At 33.7% G+C, this 21,671-nt stretch overlaps 1 protein-coding gene across 1 annotated transcript in view; it reads right to left on the reverse strand.

Moving 5' to 3' along the window:
• CNTN5 (contactin 5) overlaps window positions 1-21,671 on the reverse strand; it is a 1,454,884-nt gene that overhangs the window by 458,131 nt on the left and 975,082 nt on the right. The gene's annotated exons all lie outside the window — the stretch shown is intronic.

Consider the following 21,671-nt stretch of genomic DNA (forward strand, 5'->3'; position numbering starts at 1 on the left):
CTTAGAGTCCATATATATGTGTTAGCATATGGTATTTGTTTTTCTCTTTCTGACTTACTTCACTCTGTATGACAGGCTCTTAATAATAGTTTAAATAATAGTTTAAAATTAAACTAAAATAAAAATTAAAATTTAAAATAAAAATTTGATTACTGAATGATACCTTGACCAAAAGCCACAGAAACATGAAGCTTTGTGGGTTTTTATTGGCAAGCGTGAATTCATGAGCTTGTGATCAACTTGTAAGCAGATTGGGCAGGGCTTATTATCCCCAGTTATTGATGAGGACACTGTCATTCACTAAGGTTAAGTAATAAGAATAAAAACTCACAGCCAATAAGGATTTGGGCATCCAAGATGACAAATTCATTTTGGGAACTAGCATGTTTTTAATCTAGAGTTGTTCTGATACTCTTAATTTAGAATATTTTGATCAATGTGATTTTTAAAAACATTTTCCTATTATATCACATTAAGTAATTCTTTAATATATTTGTTATAAGTCATCTGTAAATGGGACAGCATATCACCTTTTGAAAATGTTTATTATTTAATAAAATTAGTATTTTTAGAATATCAATGGAGCTAATTAGAGGTATCTCAAAAAATACAGTCCCACCTATTACATGGAGATAAGAATTGAATTAAGATACAGCTGGAGACATGGTGAGGTAAATCTACAAGAGACCTGTAGATTTTATAATAGTGAAATTTTCCTCATTCCCAATCTTTCTTTGGTTATATATAACAGGTCAGTAATCTCTTGCTATGGATTACAATTTTCACTTTACATATTATCACACCCAAATCATCCAGCCAAAGGGTTCACTGATTAAGAGGAAACCAAAGCACACCTGTGTATGTGTGCTTTGAAACAGATGATTTTAACTACATTATAAGTGAAATAGTAAATTGCAAATGCTTTTGTAAAGAGATAAATTATCCAAAGAATGTGATAAAAATGTTTTTGATTTTAGGTCCTTTCTTTGGTATCTTGATGTATGTTATAAAAAGCTACTTCAGGGCTTCCCTGGTGGCACAGTGGTTGAGAGTCCGCCTGCCGATGCAGGGGACACGGGTTCGTGCCCCGGTCCGGGAAGATCCTACTATGCCCCGGAGCGGCTAGGCCCATGAGCCATGGCCACTGGGCCTGCGCGTCCGGAGCCTGTGCTCCACAACGGGAGAGGCCACAGCAGTGAGAGGCCCGCGTACTGCAAAAAAAAAAAAAAAAAAAGCTACTTCAAGTGTGAATAATATATATGGTGAAATAATCTCAAATGTTAAAGTTGTATATAAATTTGTTTAACTAATGTGATGACAGTCTATGAACCCTGGCAGAGGGTTTTGTACATTTGACTTAACTTTCTCCACTCTGGGTAAACAATTACATAAATAATCCTTATTTGCTTGCTTCTAAGTTTACAATTTTTCCAAACTCAAATTAGTCTTAATTCATTCTCAGGAAATTATAAGGCTAAGCATTAGAAACTTATATGTACAACGGAAGTGATAGAGCATGTATAGGGATTTTGAGTATTATAGACCAATAGAGATGGGGCCTGTGTGTCACTTAGTAAAATCAGCAAGTCATTTAGTACATTGATTCCTAAAACTATTAGATCTTTTTATTGCCACTCAAAATTTTCAGCCCAACTATCCTTTTCAGCTATTCTGCATTTTATAATATTTAAATAGAATAATCACTTCCTCATCTACAACCATAACTCCTTACCCCTTTCTCCTTCCATTTTATTCAAGTACAACTTCAACTTTGGTTAAATTGAACTGTCTTCCTATTCTGCTCTGGGCAAGGGAATGAGAGTGGATAAAACATCAACAATGATGACTAGTCTTGCTCTAAATTTATGACCATTAATCTCAGACAAGCCCTTTGTTCTGCCTGGTAATTCCAGTACATTTATGGAGTCCATTTTCTCTTAATCCTCTAGATAATACGTTTACAATTACTCTCTTTCAAAACAACCTCCTGCCCCTTCCCCCACTTCTCCCCTTATAATTCCTGAAGAAAATAGAAGTAATCTAAATACTGCATACATGTATTCCACCTATGGGAGCACTGCAGTGTGTGCCACATATTTCCCTTCAATGAGGACTTTTCTGAACTGTTGGGAGTTACATTGACAGACAGCTTCCAGCTCTCAGTTCCCTCAGGGACTGCCTTTGCTACAGAGAATCAGCTCATCTGAGGTTATATCCCTTCCTTGGGTAGCACAACAGCCAACAGCCAACAGTTGCTCAATGAGAGCACTGACCACCTCAGCCCAACTCCAGACAATACTGACAAGCCATTTTAGCTTTTGACATCCTCCTTAGTGTTAGCTGGGGCTGTTACTGGGCCTGTATCACAGCTCGAATTATTCTCTTCCCACATCTGCTCCTTCCTCCTCCCTTCCGGTGGGTGATTCCAAAGGCACTTCTTAAAATTATCACCTACACTAAACTCCATCTCACCAAGTCTGATTCCCAGGGAAGCCAATCTGTAACACTACCACAATAGCTATTTATTTATCTGTATCTATATTGTGTCCCATCTTCTTATCGTAACTTTCTGTGATCTAATCAAAGACCCATCTCCCCTTCAGACATCATCAGTAGCATTCATACTGGTATTGCTCCAAAGTTGACAAAAAAAAGGTGGAAGGAAAAATTGTATCTCTTTGACCCCATTTTTCCCTCTAGGTACAAACACATTTTGTTCAACCCTTCCGCCAAAAAAAAACCCACACACCAAAAAAAATTGCCATTTTTTTAAAGCTTCTCAAATCAAACTGCCTCTCTAGCACTGTCCAAATGTTACTGTGAAAGTAATGACCTCAACATTGTTTCTTTTAATGATCAATTGCTCAGTTCTCATCTATTTGACCTATATTCAGTACTATTGATAGAGTTGATCACACTTTTCTTCTGAAAACAATTTCTTCACTTGCATTTCTCCTCCTTTACTGTGCCCTCCCCTTCACTTTCATTAGCTTGTTCTTCCTTATCTTACCAATATCTAGACATTTCATGGCCCCTCCTTGGACCTTTTCATTTCTCAGTCCATACTATTCCCAAGTTTATCTTACCTAGCCCTTGTATTTAAAAATCATGTATAAACCAAAAAATTACCAAACTTATTCCTGCCTGGTCACCTCCCTTGAATGGCAGCACAAACACACACACACACACACACACACACACACAATTTGACATTTCCATCTAAATGTTTAATAAGCATTGCAAACATAACGCATCCTATTGGGACTCCCATTTTCACCTGCCAACCTATCATTGCCATAATATTTCCCATCAGAGTAAATTATCATTCCATTCTTCCAGTTATTAAAACAAAATACAAAAATAATCTGTAATTCAGTATGTCTCTCACACCCTACATATAATTCATGAGCAAGTACTACTGATATTATTTCATAATATATCCAGAATCCAGCAACATCTAACTTCTTCTACAGCTTTCATCTAGGCCTCTCTCACCATGATTGTTGTGATATCACTCTACTGGTGTGACTGCTCCTTCCTTTGCTCTCTTTCTATTTATTAGCACTCTAGCCAGAGCTGGTTATTTTAAAATAAAGTTATACCAAATGCTTTAAATGGTTTTTTATCTCACTAAGAGGAAAAGTCAAACTTTTGAGACTTATGAAGCCCTACAGGCCCTAGACTATCTAGACTTTCTTTCCTCTTTGATTTCATCTCTTACAACTACATACATCTTCCCTCCCTCCATTCTAGCACACTAGCTTCCTTGCCTTTTATCAATTATACCAAGTATTATCCTGCCTCAGAGACTTTGTACTTGTTGCTTCCTCCATCTAGAACACTTTCCCCCCAGATATAATAATGACTGTCATCTTTCCCTCTTTAGGTTTTTATTTTAATGACACCTTCATGGAGAGATCTTTCCTGGATAACTTATCAAAAAGTATGACCTCCATGACCCTCTACACATCCTTTATTCCATTTCCCTAAAAAACTTTTTTTTTTATTTAGCACTTATCTGCTAACAAACTATTTATTTGTTTTGTCTATTGTGTCCCCCCCCACAGAGGATTTATGGTCTATGAGAGCAGGGATTTTTGTTTGCTATGTTCATTGTAATATTCTTAGGCCCTTGCCCTAGCTGTTCTCTCTGCCTGAACTACTCTCCCTCTAGAGTAGAATCCTAAAAATATATTTTAAAATATTGCTATAAAAAATGAGATTTTTGAAAGCAAAAGACCAGGGTTCAAATTCTAGTATCCTTATTTATTAATGGCCTCCTTGGGCAAATTATTTTACTTCACTATGTTTTACTTCCTAGGCAAGATGAGATAATTAATTATATATGTGTTATAAGATTACTGTGAAAAATTCCTTGACATATAAAAGTATGTTACATAACTGACCAATTAAAAAGCACTTAATCAAGAGTATTTCCCTCTTTAAATTTCAGAGAGATATATCTTATCAACTTCTAATTATAAACCTAAATATTTATTTTTCTAAATACTTTGAGCTATAGTATAAAAGGTTCTCACATTCTAATATTTGAGGACAATCTACAAAATTATACAAATTAAAAGAGGAAATAACACTCATTAAGTAAGAGAGGCAGCTGAATGGAGCCAAATTTAAACAAGCTACTTCTCTGTTCATATCTCAGCTTCCTTATCTGTGAAATGAAGGCTAAAAAAACTATCTCATAAAAATTTTTGACTTAAATATAATAATGTATATACAGCAATTAGTACAACACATGGCACAACACAATAAATTAAAGCAATTATAACTGTTATTATTATATTTGTTATTAAAAAAAACACTGTTGTGAGAATCATGAGATTAATGCTAAACTTACTATTTACTATGCAATTTGCAGCAATAGTTTAACCTTCCTGTGTTTTCTTCTTCATCTATAAATCAGGGATTTTGGTCGCTCAAGAGAAATAAGCTTAAATGCCTGTGCAGTTGAAAGTATAAGATATTTAAAGAACAACTATTGATGAGAAAGAACATAAGACTTACAGAAAATATCTTCTACAAATAAAAATTTAAGGAAGAAAACAACAAGACAGGTAGGAGAGGTGAGACACAGTGTAGTCAAGACTTATACCACAACCTACCCCAACACTACCCACCAGCAGCTGGCAGCCTCTGCACAAATCAGGGCTTGGCAACCAATGGGACCAAGGGCCAGCCATGCCCACCAGGCTACCCACATAGTCATCCGGCCGCAACAGCAGGGCAACCCTAGAGCATAGAGTTCTGGTGACCAGAATGAGTGCACTGCCAGGAAGCATAAGACATATCCTATAAAAGGCTACTTTTCCAAGTCTGGTAATATAGACAACCTACCGAATACAAAGAAATAAAAACAGCAAATTATGCAAAATGAAGTGACAGAAGAATATGTTCCTAATAAAGAATAAGATAAACCCCAGAAGAAGAAATAAGTGAAATGGAGATAAGCAATCTATCTGATAAAGAGTTCAAGGTAATGATCATAAAGATGTTCAAAGAACTCAGGAGAAGTTTGGATGAACAGAGTGAGAAGTTAGAAATTTTTAACAAAGAGTAAGAAAACATAAAAAAGAACCAAACATAGTTTGGTTTTACCTTTGCTTGGTATTACTAATCAAACATAGGTAAATAATACAATAACTGAAAGCAAAAATACACTGGAAGGTATAAACAGTAGAGTAGATGATGAAGAGAAACAGATCAGTGAGCTAGAAGATAGAGCAGTGGAAATCACTGAGGTGAACAGAGAAAGACAAAAGAATAAAATGAAATAAAGACAGTTTAAGAGACACTGCAACAACATCAAGCATGTTAATATCCACATTATAAGGGTCCCAGGAGGAGAAGAGAGAAAGAAATGGTCAGAGAACATATTTGAAGACCTCATAGCTGAAACTTCCTTAATCTGGAAAAGGAAATAAACATCCAGGTCCAGGAAACACAGAGAGTTCCAAACAAGATTAAACCAAAGAGGACCAGACCAAGACACATTGTGATTAAAATGGCAAAAATTAGAGATAAAGAGAAAATATTCTAAAGAGCAACAAGTTATGAACAAGGGAACACCCATGAGGCTATCAGCTGACTTTTCAGCAGAAACTCTGCAGGCAATATGGGAGTGTGTTACTATCAATTTCTCCCTTTATGTAGATTAATATTTGTTTTATGTATTTAGGTTCTCCTATATTGGGTTCATATATATTTAAAATTGTTATATCTTCTATACTAACACAACAATAATAGGGGATTTTAACACACCACTTGCATCATTGGACAGAACATCCAGACTGAAAATCCATAAGGAAACACTGGCCTTAAAGGACATATTAGACCAGATGGTCTTTATATATCTAGATCTAGATCTAGATCTAGACCATACAAAAAACACTAACATGTGAATGCTAAACAATATGTTACTAAACAACCAAAGGTTCTCTGAAGAAATCAAAGAAGAAATTAAAAACTATCTGTAGATAAATGAAAACTACAACAAAACAATCCAAAAGCAGTTCTTAAAGAGAAGTTTATAGCAATACAAGCCTACTTCAGGAAATAAGAAAACTGTTAAGTAAACAACTTAACTTTACAACAAAAGGAACCAGAAAAAGAAGAACAAAGAAAATCCAAAGTTAGTGGAAGTAATCATAAAAAGTTCAGGGTAAAATTAAATAAAATAGAGACTAAAAAAACAATGAAAAAAATCAATGAAACTAAGAGCTGGTCCTTTGCAAAGATAAATAAAATTGATAAACATTTAGCCAGACTCATCAAGAAAGAAAATAGAGAGCATGCCCAAATCAATAAAAGCAGAAATAATAAAGAAGTTGCAACTAAAACCACACAAATAAAAAGGGATTATAAGAGGATAATTCTATGCCAATAAGCTGGAAAACCTAGAAGAAATGGACAAATTCCTAGAAAAGAACAAGAAAGAAATAGAAAATATGAAGAGGCAAATTACTAGTACTGAAATTGAATCAGTAATAAAAAAATCCCACAGCAAACAGAAGTCCAGAACCAGATTGCTTCACAGTTGAATTCTACAAAACATTTAAAGAAGACTAAATACCTTTTCTTCACAAACAATTTCAAAGAATTTCAGAGAAAAGAATGTTTCCTAATTCATTTTGTGAGGCCAGGATCACCCTGATATGAAAACCAGACAAGGATATAACAAGATTATAAAATTGCAGGCCAATATCCCTGAAGAACATAGGTGCAAAAATCCTCATCAAAATACTTGCACACCAAATTCAGCAATACATAAAAAGGGTCATACACCATGTTCAAGTGGGTTTTATCTCAGGGCTACAAGGATGGTTCAATATCCACAAATCAATCAATGTTATACTCTACATTATTAAATTGAAGAATAAAAGTCATCTGATCATCTCAATAGATGGAGAAAAATCTTTTGACAAAATTCAACATTTCATTTATGATAAAAACTCTTCACAAAGTGAGTATAAAGGGAACATACCTCAACATAATAAAGGCCATATATGACAAACTCATAGCTAACATCATAGTTATGAAAAGCTACAATCAAAAATAAGAGAAGGATGCCCACTCTTACCACTTTTATTCAACATAGTATTGGAGTTCCTAACTATAGGAATCAGATAAGAAAAAGAAACAAAAGGAATTGAACTTGGAAAGGAGAAGTAAAACTATCACCCTTTGCAGATGACATGATACTATACATAGAAAATCCTAAAGACACCACCAAAAATTACTGGAACTCATCAATGAATTTGGTAAAGTTTCATGATACAAAATTAATATACAGAATTCTGTTGTGTTTCTTTACACTATCAATGAATTATCATAAGGAAAAATTAAGGAAAAAAGCCGATCTACAATCACATCAAAAAGAATAAGGTACTTAGGAATAAATCTAACTAAGGAGGTAAAAGACCTGTACTCAGACAACTGTAAGACACTGTTGAAAGAAATTGAAGATGACACAAACAGATGGAAAGATATACTGTGCTCATGAATTAGAAGAATTAATATTGTTAAAATGACCATACTACCCAAAGAAATCTATATATTCAATGCAATCCCCCTGTCAAATTACCAATGGCATTTTTCACATAGCCACAGCAAATAATTCTATAATTTGTATGGAAAAGCAAAAGACTCCAAAAGCCATAACAATCTTCAGGAAGAAGAACAACACTGGAGGTACCACACTCCCTAATTTCAAACCATATCACCAAGCTACCATAACCAAAACAGTATGGTACAAATTCAGATACATGTATCAATGGAACAGAATAGAGAGCTCAGAAACAAGCCCACCCTTACATGGGCAATTAATCTATGATAAAGGAAGCAAGAATATACAATGGGGAGAAAACAGTCTTGTCGACAGCCTCTGCAATAAATGATGTTGAGTAAACTGGACAGCTACATGCAAAAGAATCAAATCGGACTACTCTCCCACACTATGCAGAAAGATAAATTCAAAATGGTTTAAGACTTAATGTAAGACCAGTGATCATAAAATTTCTAGAAGAAACAAAGGCAATACTTGCTTAACATTGGTCTTGGTAATTTTTTGGGATATGTCTTCTCAGGTAAGGAAACCAAAAGCAAAAATAAACAAATGGAACTATGTTAAACTAAAAAGATTTTGCACAGTGAAGGAAAATATCAACCAAATGAAAATGCCACCTACTGAATGTGAGAAGATATTTTCAAACAATTTGAAAATTGATAGGGAGTTAATATCCAAAATATACAAAGAACTTATAAAACTCAACATCAAAAAACACCAAAGAACAAGCAACCAGATTAAAAAACGGGCAGAGGATTTGAATAGACATTTTTCCAAAGAAGACATACAGATGGTTAAATGGCACATTAAAAGATGCTCAACATAACTAATCCTCTGAGAAATACTAATTAAAGCTGCAGTGAGATATCAACTCTCACCTGTCTGAATGGCTATTATCAATAACAAATAAAAAGTGTTGGAGAGGATTTAGAGAAGGCACTGTTGGTGGGAATGTAAATTGGTGCAGCCACTGTGGAAAACAGTATGGAGACTCCTGAAAAAAAATTAAAAATAGAACTACCAGCAATTCCACTCCTGGGTATTTACCCAAAGAAAATAAAAGCACTAATTAGGAAACATATGTGCACCATAGTTCACTGCAGCATTATTTACAATAGCCAAAATATGGAAGCAACCTAAGTGCCCATCAATAGTTGAATTGGTAATGAAAATGGCATGTATATATATATATACAATGGAATATTATTCAGCCATAAAAAAGAATGGAATCTTGCCATTTGTGACAACATGGATGGACCTAGAGGGTATTATACTAAGTGTAATGTCAGACATAGAAAACAAATACTGTATGATTTCCACTTATATGTGAATCTAAAACAAAACAAAACAAATTGACAAGCATAACTGAACAGAAAGAGTCATAAAAGCAGTGAGCAAGAAGGTGGTTGTCCATGAGGAGGGGCTCAGGAGAGGGAAGGAATAGGTAAAGGAAATTTACAGGTACAAACTTTCAGTTACAAAATAAGTGAGTCACAGGTAGGAAATGTACGGTGTAGGTAAAAGTTGATAACTATGTGATAACTTTGTATGGTGACAGACGACAAGTAGACTAATCATCATGATCACTTTTAAATGTATAGAAATATCAAATTACTATGTTGTGTACCAGGAGGCTAACATAATGCTGTACTTCAATTATACTTCAAAAACAAATGAACAAACTCATAAAAAAAAGATATCAGGTTTGTGTTTACCAAAGGCAGGAGTGTGGGGCAGGGGAAATTGGATGAAGGCAGTCAAAAGGTACAAACTCCCAGTTTTAAGATAAATAAGTATTAGGGATGTAATGTACAACATGATAAATATAATTAACACTGCTGTCTCTGTGCTATAGATGAAAGTTTTTAAGATGGTAAATCCTGAGTTCTTATCACAAAGTAAAATTTTTTTTCTATTTCTTTAATTTTTTATCTATATGAGATGATGGTTGTTTACTAAACTTGTTGTGATAATAATTTCATGATGTATGTAAGTCAAATCATTATGCTGTATATCTTAAACTTATACAGTGTCGTATGTCATTTATATCAATAAAACTGTGTAAAAAATGATAATCATGGTGGGAACTAGGTAAAATGGAGAGAGTATGCATACAAAGTCATTTACATGTGTTTAATAAACACCGTGTAAACTAAAGGAAACACTTGTGTGTAAGATTTTTCCTGGAGAACATCTTTTCAAGCTTGGTTCTGATGATCTCTAAGATGCTAAACACTCCATGAATTTAACTTATCGCCTATGATTCTAACTTCAAGCTATCATTCAGAACCTAATTTTTATGTGTAGTTATATATTACCTATCATTCAGAACTTATTTCAATCTGCAAATATATTTATGAAATACATATATAAAAAATAAAATATATGTGAATGAATAGTCCTAACTAGTCTCCATTACTACATTGAATATCAAATGAAACACTTTTTATATTTTGTATTTATATTTTGATGATTGACTTGATTATCAACTGAAATAAGAAAATACTGTGATCAGCATAAAATTGTACACCATTTACTTATAAGGCTACAGTTTTCTGTAGTTTTATCATGATTTATCTAAGAAAGATAAACATAGAAAAAATTTGCTGAAATGAACATTCTGCCATTATAATTGCTAAAATGTGTCATACTTATCTTCTAAATTATACGTTAGGAGACTTTATATTCAAGTCACAATGAATTGTATTTTAAAGCCTTTTATATAGTGTCTGACACATAACAGACGATACGTGTTTTAAAATAGTAAAGGACTTCCCTGGTGGCGCAGTAGTTAAGAATCCACCTGCCAATGCAGGAGACATGGGTTCAATCCCTGGTCCAGGAAGATCCCACATCCCGCAGAGCAACTAAGCCCATGAGCCACAATTACTGAGCCTGCGGTCTAGGGCCTGCGAGCCACAACTACTGAAGCCCACGCGCATGAAGCCCACGCGCATAAACCCATGCTCCACAACAAGAGAAGCCACCGCAATGAGAAGCCTGCTCACTGCAACAAAGAGTAGCCCCCGCTCACTGCCGCTAGAGAAAGCCTGCGCGCAGCAAGAAAGACCCAACACAGCCATAAATAAATAAATAAATAAATTTTTAAAAATAAAGTAAAATGTATTTTAGTGTGTACATATGAAGCTCCAGTCTTTGTAGTATAGAAGATAATAATTAGAGGAATTATTCCAAAGTTATATTTTTGGTAAATGACAGGCCAGTAGACATCATGATTTCCTTCCTCATTTGTAGAATATGAAAACTAGATCGTAATAATACCTCCAAGCCACCAGATGTCTTTATGCAGTTTGAAGAACTGTAGCAGAAGTTAAGTTTTACAGAAATGTCTGCTCTTCTACTTTGTGCAAACTCAGGATGACTCATTTTAAAAATCTAATTTATTTCTATTAATATTAAGAATTTCTGAGACCTTACCATATTTTTATAGAAAAACTCCCCTCTGTTGTATATCTCTCCACTCCTACAAGGCAATTTTTAGCTCTACTAGCTCCTACTTAGAATAGCTCCAATGGACAACACAATTATTTCTTTTCCATATATCTATGAAAATATATAATTAACTGGTGAGTAGATTTTTTTAAACAATTTTTTGACTCTAAGTATAAAATTATACTTTTGAATCTGAGCACTAAGTATTTCAGCAAGGCAATAGATTTTTCCCTCCTAAATCCATCCCAGTCCCAAACTGCATGAGAAAGTTTGTATTGGTCTCTTTTGAATTTTGCTTTGGTTATACCAGTTCTTTCCATAATTGACTAATGTGTGTGTTTGAGTGTTTTGCTCTGCCAAATTTGTTTTCAACTGCTGTGCGTATTGCAGAGCACTTAGAACAGTCCTGGCCCCCTGAGCAAATGCTTCAAGATGTAAGTTGCTGGCTTTTCTTGATTCCCTTAGCTCATTTGCTGTTGTAGAGTTAAATCAAGTATCATGGATTTGCATTTTTTTACAAGCTATAACCTCACTAGTTCTATTTAAATAACTTACACCCTATTTAATTAAAAAATCTTAGGGAGCTACTTTATTTCATAACTCAGCTGACTAGTGATCAATTTTCAATCTATCTTAGCTTTTTGCGAAAAACCTCATGCCTTGCCTTAGACTAAATCTCCTCTGACCTTGTAGCAGTTTTGTTTTTTTTTTTTTTTTCCTTTTTCAGCATTCAGTTATCTTAGGAAGTATTAATTTGTGATCTTCACTTAGGCTGAACTAATATGGCAAGTGATTTTGGGTAATGCTCAAAATTTAGGGAGGGTTGATTTTACTATGTGCAGCAACTCATATTATACAGCAAGTCAATGGTGAGAAAAAAATAACAAGTTATTTCAGGTCAAAATTCAGGTCATTTGCAGTATATCACCTATGCTTAGTAAGTCCAGTGCCTGGCATTCAAAAATTATTGGCTGAATGAATGAATGAATAAATGATGTATATTTAAAAGGGCAGTTGTTACAAATTGACCTCTGTAAATGTCAAACACTACTCTCTTCCTATTTGATTTATTTCCATGAAACTAGAGAAGAGTTTTTTTTTCTTAAGGCAGAATACACATTTAAATAATTTATTGAAAACTACTTTTGTGTAGAAATTTCCATCAATTATATGAAGAAATTCTTGACAGTATGAAATCACTTTTCACATTAAGCATCAGTTCAATATACTAGTATTCTTGCGATTTTGTTTGTTTTGTAGTTGCTCTAGCTCTTTTGAATTAAAGTACAAGAAAATACTGCCCAGAAATTTTGTAGGGCTAATATGACTATTTACTCATGGTACATTTTTCTTTAAATCTGCTATGGCATATGCATTGCTCACATTGCTGAAAGGCATCCCACATAATCTAGTCCAAGGCTCGCAGACATTTTCTGTAAAGGGTCAGATAGTAAATATTTGAGGCTTCATAGGCCAAAAGGCAAAACTGAGCATATTAAATGATACTGTCATATACTTTTCATGTCACAAAGTATTATTGTTTTAAATTTTTCAACAATTTAAACTTTTAAAAATAAATCCTTAGCTTGTGGGCTCTGTAAAAACAAAGATTTAGCCTGTGGCTATAGTCTGTTGACCCCTGGTCTAGTCTGCTGAAATTAGTAGGAATAGGAAGACTTAATAAATAAATTTCTACTGCTAGAGAGTCAATGACTTTTCTACATAGCCTGTTCAAGTCATTTTACAGAAGTAAGATATTTGCATGGTAGAAGAGCTTGGCCTCTAGAATCAGAAAGGAATGGATTTGAATTCTCTTCCACTTATTGCCCATGTAATTCTGGACAAGCTCCTTTAAGCTTCAGTTTCCCTACCTGTGCAATAGGAATAGTAATACTACAAAATTAGTATCAGGGGGACAATGCTTGTAATTCATCCAGCAACAGGCCTTAACTTATAGTTAATCCTCAGTAAATGTTAGCTATTACTATTTTTATGAACAGTTAGCACATTCATCCCATATCCAGCATCTAGCACTATGTTTACTCAATAGCAGTTCAGTTTTTTATTCATTCATTTTCCTTCATTAAACAAATATTCATTGCATGTCTACTATGTGTCAGGCACCATGTTATGTACTTAATAATTATTGTTGAATGAATAAACCTTGACTGGTGAGCTGATTATAGGTATAGGAAAAAGTAAGTCATTCTATGTTCTTGAACAGAGTAGACATACCAATAATAGTTCGCAGAAATATTGTGATTATCTTAGCAGCTTATAGTTCAAATGGCATCTCAAATTGAATCTTTAAAAAATATGTAAAATGGAAGTATGATAATGATGATGGCGATGATGATGATGACAGCTAACACTTATTGAATATTTACTAACTCTTAATCACTGTACTAAGGGCTCTATATATTTTTTTCTTTTTTTCTTTGTTGTTTGTTTTTCCATGTTATATTTTATTTTGTTTTCTTATGTCTTTTTTTTTAATTGAAGTATAGTTGATTTACAATGTATTGCCAATCTCTGCTGTACAGCAAAGTGACTCAGTTATATACATGCATTCTTTTTTTATATTCTTTTCCATTATGGTTTATCCCAGGATATTGAATATAGTTCCTGGTGCTATACATTAGGACTTTATTGTTTATCCATTCTAAAGTCTGTTCTCTATGTCTATGTGTCTGTGCCTGTTTTGTAGATAGATTCATTTGTGCCATATTTTAGATTTCACATATAAGTGATATCATATGGTATTTGTCTTTTTCTTTCTGACTTACTTCACTTAGTATGATGATCTCTAGTTGCATCCATGTTTCTGCAAATGGCATTATTTTGTTCTTTTTTATGGCTGAGTAGTATTGCATTGTATATATATGTATCACATCTTCTTTACCCATTCATCTGTTGATGGACATTTAGGTTGTTTCCATGTTTTGGCTATTGTGAACAGAGCTGTTATGAACATAAGGGTGCATATATCTTTTTGAATTACAGTTTTGTCTGGGTATATTCCCAAGAGTGGGATTGCTGGATTATATGGTAATTCTGTTTTTAGTTTTCTGAGGAACCTCCATACTGTTTTCCATAGTGACTGTACCAACTTACATTCCCACCAACAGTGTATGAGGGTTCCCTTTTCACCCTACCCTCTCCAGAATTTGTTATTTGTAGACTTTTTTTTTTTTTTTTTTGCGGTACGCGGGCCTCTCACAGTTGTGGCCTCTCCCGTTGCGGAGCACAGGCTCCGGACGCGCAGGCTCAGCGGCCACGGCTCACGGGCCCAGCCGCTCCGCGGCATGTGGGATCCTCCCGGACCGGGGCACGAACCCGCGTCCCCTGCATCGGCAGGCGGACTCTCAACCACCGCGCCACCAGGGAAGCCCATTTGTAGACTTTTTAATGATGGCCATTCTGACTGGTGTGAGTTGGTACCTCATTGTAGTTTTGATTTGCATTTCTCTAATAATTGGTGATGTTGAGCATCGTTTCATGTGCCTACTGGCCATCTGTATGTCCTCTTTAGAGAAAAGTCTATTAAGATCTTCTGCCCACTTTTCAGTTGGGTTGTTTGGTTCTCTGTTGTTGAGTTGTATGAGCTGTTTGTATATTTTGGAGATTAAGCCCCTGTCTGTTGCATCAGTTGCAAATATTTTCTCCCATTCCATAGGTTGTCTTTTCATGTTTTTTTGTTTGTTTGTTTGTTTGGTTGGGTTTTTTTATGAATTTTTGAATTTTATTTTATTTTTTTTATAAAGCAGGTTCTTATTAGTCATCAATTTTATACATATCAGTGTATACATGTCAATCCCAATCGCCCAATTCATCACACACTCCCCACCCCCGCCTCCACTTTCCCCCTTTGGTGTCCATACGTTTGTTCTCTACATCTGTGTCTCAACTTCTGCCCTGCAAACCGGTTCATCTGTACCATTTTTCTAGGTTCCACATATACGCGTTAATATACGATATTTATTTTTCTCTTTCTGATTTACTTCACTCTGTATGACAATCTCTAGATCCATCCAAGTTTCTACAAATGACCCAATTTCGTTCCTTTTTATGGCTGAGTAATATTCCGTTGTATATATGTACTACATTTTCTTTATGCATTCATCTGTTGATGGGAATTTAGGTTGCTTCCATGACCTGGCTATTGTATATAGTGCTGCAATGAATATTGGGATGCATATGTCTTTTTGAATTATGGTTTTCTCTGGGTATAGGCCCAGTAGTGGAATTGCTGGGTCACATGGTAATTCAATTTTTAGTTTTTTAAGGAACCTCCATACTGTTCTCCATAGTGGCTGTATCAATTTACATTCCCACCAACAGTGCAAGAGGGTTCCCTTTTCTTCACACCCTCTCCAGCACTTGTTGTTTGTAGATTTTCTGATGATTCCCATTCTAACTGATTTGCGTTTCTCTAATAATTAGTGAGGTTGAGCAGCTTTTCATGTGTTTCTTGGCCATCTGTATGTCTTCTTTGGAGAACTGTCTCTTTAGGTCTTCTGCCCATTTTTGGATTGGGTTTTTTGTTTTTTTTTTTAATATTGAGCTGCATGAGCTGTTTATATATTTTGGAGATTAATCCTTTGTCTGTTGATTCATTTGCAAATATTTTCTCCCATTCTGAGAGTTGTCTTTTTGTCTTGTTTATGGTTTCCTTTGCTGTGCAAAAGCTTTGAAGTTTCATTTGGTCCCATTTGTTTATTTTTGTTTTTATTTCCATTACTTTAGGAGGTGGATCAAAAAAGATCTTGCTGTGATTTATGTCAAAGAGTGTTCTTCCTATGTTTTCCTCTAAGAGTTTTATAGTGTCTGGCCTTACATTTAGGTCTCTAATCTAATCTCAATTAATTCTCTCAAAAATATCCTTTTAGTTAAATACTCTTATTACTAGAAATTTTATTTATTTTGTAATGAGGACTTGAGGCTCAGAGAAATTATATACAGTTGCCCAACATCACACAGCTAGTAAGCAAAAGAAAATCCCTGGAGATTAATTTGTATATTAATATTATGAACTTTTAATTAATTTGATAAACTTTAATTGGATACCTAGAATGTAGGATCAATAACATGGTCCTTGCTTCAAGAAGCTCATTTATTCATTCACTCACTCACTCTTTCTTTCAAGTATAAATTAAATGTCTACTATCTTCCAGGCACTTAAAGACACTGAGGTTATAGCAATAAGTAATGAATTTGCCTTTCAAGTAATATTCATTGTTTTTATTTTGTTTTTAGGGAATATTCTGAAGAATTATGTATTTTCCTTGTGTAGTGACAATCATTTCCTTTTCTTTTACAATTCTTTCCTAGCTACCATATTAAATCCTATAAGTTTTTATCTTTATTCTGATTGTTCTGAATTTTCTACACATAAAAACATAACATTTCAAAATACTGTTTACTTTTGTCACTTTTTAACAATATTATATCTTAAATTTTTCTTATTTCATTTGTTTTAGTGACTCAATTAGAATTTTAAGATCACTATTATGTTACATGATGGCAAAATAAGAAATCTTATCATTTTTGCTTCTTTAATGGAAATGTCTCAGAAGTTTCTCTATTAAATAATATGGTAATATTTGCTTCAAATTTGATAGAATAAATGAAACTAAGAGAGTTTCACTAAATATTTATATTTCACTCAACTGTTTTTAAAATTAAATATAGACTTTCCAGTATTTGATAAGAAAATCAAATTTAAATGTATCTATTTCCATGCTACATTATGTTAAATAGATTTTCTAATGCTAATTTATTTTTTGATTCCTAGAAATACAAAAGACTAGAAAATATATGATAAAGTTGTTTACTTCTGCTCTTTTACCAGTTTCTCCTTGAGGTTCCAATAGTGCTTGCTTTTTAAATTTAATCTTAATGAATAAATGTTTACAATTTTTATATTTCCATTATTGACTATACCTTTTGTACATATATAATCACTAGCTCCTTTCTTGCTTGGAGCCTTCACTCTTATTTCCTTTGCCTGCAGTGCTGTTATTTCTCACCAACTTATCCCCCAATACTCACATATGTGTGCACAAATGATCAAGCCCAACACACATAGACTAGTATATGTATATGGAATTTTTAATCTTTTAGCTATTAGCTTAAATATCACTTCTTCAGCCAAGCCTCCACACAAATCCAATCTCCCAAAATTATAGGTTCACACACTGACTATTTCTCTCTTTGCCTTTATCTTAAGTGTAAATAACTTTGTGCAATTACTTTTTAAATACTTGGCTCCCTTCAATAAGCTTCACAAGGGCAAGTACCAAGTTTGTGTTACTTAGTGTTGTGGCCCAGTATCTAAAAGAACACTTTGCACATAATGAGAACCCAATGAAGGAATGTTTGTCCTTTTGTTTGTACTTTATCTAACATTACTATTAATCAAATCTGTTGTATTTTTGTTGTTGTTGGAACATATTTTGTCTATTCTTTCACATATAATCTGTTTGTATTTATATGTGCATGTGTAACTGGACATATAAATTTCATATACATAGAAAAAATTTAATAATCTGATATTTTTCTAATTTTAATATGGTAATTTAATGCATTTACATTTGTCATAGCTGATACGTCTGATTTTATTTGTCATTTTATGTGTGATTTCTGTTTTTAAGCTTTCACAGTGATTCCTTTTCTGTTCCCTTTAATATCGCAAAATTTTCTTTCTTAACTTTGTTATAATACAATATATTTGTATTCTATATAGTTATATCTATCTGGCTAGCTTTCTTATCTATCATCTATATTCTTTTAAAAACCTACTCATGTTTTTCAAGAGAAAACATAATTGCATTCTTATTAATAAAGAGTTGTGTGAGAACTTTTTAATCTCCTCTCTATTCAAAATGAGAAAGTTAGCAGGTGTTTTAATCATTACTACTCATTTCCTTTTTGGAACATTATTAATACAATCTGATTTAGAGCCCAAACTGTTTTTATTAAGTTGTTATGGTTTATAGTATTAGATATCTCTACTTTAAACATTTTTGACATTCTTCTTCTCAAGTAATTTTTATAACTAACTAGCTTTAAAGATAAATATTTAACTCTTCACAGCAAAACTTCAACACTTATGTGATTCTTCTCTTGAACTTCAAGTCCATGTATGTGATAAATCTCAGAACTTTTCACAATTGAGGTATCTTTTTGTCACATCTAGATATGAACATTAACTCTTCTGGTTTATATTTCTTTGGTTACAATTTTCTTGAAAACTGGAACATTGCTCATGTGAAGATTACATCTCTTTCTTACGTTAGTTACCATAGGGAAAGTCAATGTTTACAGGACTTTTCCAATTCCCAGGTCTAGGAGACATTCATTTGGGGTATCTCTGTTGGATTAAGGTGACATCTCTTATATTGGCTGGCTAGTTCTGACATTGAAATGATTGGGAGCAGAAAAATCACAATTCTTAATATCCAATGTTATCAAGGTTCATAATATTTTTATGTCCCATCATAATCACTTTATCCTTAAGACCATATAATTCAGATACAACCTACCTCCTCTAGGTCTACTTCTACCCTAGACATTTATAGAAGATGCTGTCTACGAATTATTGTAAACTCTTGGGGTAGAAAAATATCCTGATGATTTTGGACATCAGTACCAACATAGTAACATTATGCCATGGGAAAGGGACAGCATTGTCTTCCTCTCTTATTCTCAGTGAGAAGGACCACTTTACTTTACGAAATAAAATTTAGGTTTTCCTAAATCCAACACCATGTTGCTTATATTTCTTATAAATTTCTCTACACTTTGACATTAGATTATCAGATTATTATGGCATTAGAGTTATAGCTGGCATTTGTGTTTTTCTGCATAATAATGAGGTTTTTTTACTAGTAAAATCAGAAAGACTTTTCAAGAAATATCTAGTAAACAGTTGTTTTCAACATTTGTGTCTGTTTATAAATGTTCAGTTTTCAAATTATTGATCCAACTACTATGAATTCAAGCTTTTTCTTGCTGCCAGTACCTGTCATAATACACTGGGAATTCTCTTTTTTTTTCGGTTTTAGTTACATTTTTGCAGGTGGTGAACACAAAGAAAGCTTGGGAAAAAAACAACCTGTAAAATTTGAAACTCCTTAGTTGTTTCATTAGGTTTTGGATAGCCAAAGCTATTCATATCACATTCATGACTCTGGCATCTTTACAGGTCTCTAGATTAAATGGAGATTAACAACATTGAAATTAAACTCTGATACTTCAATGATCGATGTTGCTGAGCCTAAAACCTTGTTTCTTTGAAAGTAAGGATAAAAAAGATCACCTTGCTTGTAAATACTGAAAAGTTAACAGGTGAATGAAGCATCTATTTTAAATGTGAAATATGCCACCATGAAGAGTATATCTGGACTATCTGGACTCCAGGAAAACCTTCATACTACCCAATAGGTGGTGGGTGGAAATGGTAGGTACAGCAGTCACTATAGCAACAGCAGTAGGAAGAGGTAATTTTGCTTTCATCTAGCTTAATAATAGAATGCCACTGACTGGCATCAAAGATACCAGCAGTTTCCTCCTAGAAAAATCCCTGACAAGGCAATGGCAACAGCTGCACAAATACCAGAAAACAAAGAGAAGTGTTCTCTCTCTTGATCTCCAGCCCCAAATGTTTAAACTGTGTAAAGCCATACATATTTTTAATGGATTATATGTTTTAGCAAAGTAAATTTAAAAAATCTTTATATATACATGTTTATATACACCAACATATATATTGAGATATATAAAAACAATGTGATGTTAGCTAGCTTGATGTGAAGGCATGGCAAGAATGTTCCTAATTTCATTATCAATTATGAACCATAAAGAATTTGATGTACTTGTCCATGTCTCCCTGTGTCCTTACTACAACAATTTGCCTACAAAACTGTTGCATTGGCTTATGGGAGATTCCCATTCCTTATTTATCATTGTAGTCTCTGTGCCTATGAACTTTTCTGCAGTATAGTAGGTGCTCAATAAATGCTTGTTGAATAAAGGAATATATTAGTGTGATGTTATCAAAAAGCAAGGAAAATATTATTATTGATAATTTTTATTAAGATTCACTAAGAGGAGAGGTATCAAATTTCAGCATCTTTCTTGATGTAGCCCAAATTGTCCAGCTTTTATTTGCATATTCACTTAAGTTTTAGTTTACAATATTAACAGTAATCTTATAGTAATCCCAAATAATTGTGATTGCTGTTTTCATAAGGGTGTCTTGATATGTAGTTAGGGCAGAAAGTGGCACCTTCGTATTTCTTGCTCATATTGAAGATGCCACCATGAAAAAATGGGATTTAAAGGTCTTCTGATGTTAAAGAGTTCAGCTGTTAAAATGCAAATCCCAGTGAAATGGTCCAATCTTCAATAGCTCCAGTAACTTTTGCCAAGACTGGGAGCTGAAAAGATTTCATTTTTCCTCTGAATACAGAACTTAATGCTCATATCATTTATTTAGTACTTGTATTGCTTTTGTAAATAAAGTATATTTACAAAAGCAATACAAGTTTAAGATATATAGAAAACAGTTTTATATATATGGAAAAGTTGAGAAGCTATTAAAGAAAATTCCTGTATATTTCACACCCAGTTTCTTCTATTGTTAATATCTTACATAAGTATGGTGTGCTTCTTACCATTAATGAACCAATATTTACATATTATTATTAAATAAAGTCCATAATTTTTTTCAGATTTCCTTAGTTTTTACCTAATGTACTTCTTCTGTTCCAAGATTCCATCTAGGAGACCATGTTTCATAGTTGTCATGTCTCTGTATATTCCTCTTGACTGTGAGACTTTCTCAAATTTTTCCTTGTTTTTGATGACCCTAAGAGTTTTGAGGGGCACTGGTCGGGTATTTTTAGAAAATCTCTCAACTGAGATTTGCCTGTCATTTTTCTCATTATTGGACGGAGTTATGGATTCTGAGGAGGAAGACAGCAGAACTAAAGTGTCATTTTGCACACAGCATATTAATTATACATATTACCATGATTTATCGTTGCTGATGTCGACTTTAATCTCCTGACTGAGGTGGCGTTTGCTAGGCTTCTCCTCTGCGAAGTTACTCCTTTTAGCTTCCCTTTCCATA

The sequence above is a fragment of the Physeter macrocephalus genome, chromosome 16, assembly GCF_002837175.3.
Source record: "Physeter macrocephalus isolate SW-GA chromosome 16, ASM283717v5, whole genome shotgun sequence".
Classification (NCBI taxonomy): domain Eukaryota; kingdom Metazoa; phylum Chordata; class Mammalia; order Artiodactyla; family Physeteridae; genus Physeter; species Physeter macrocephalus.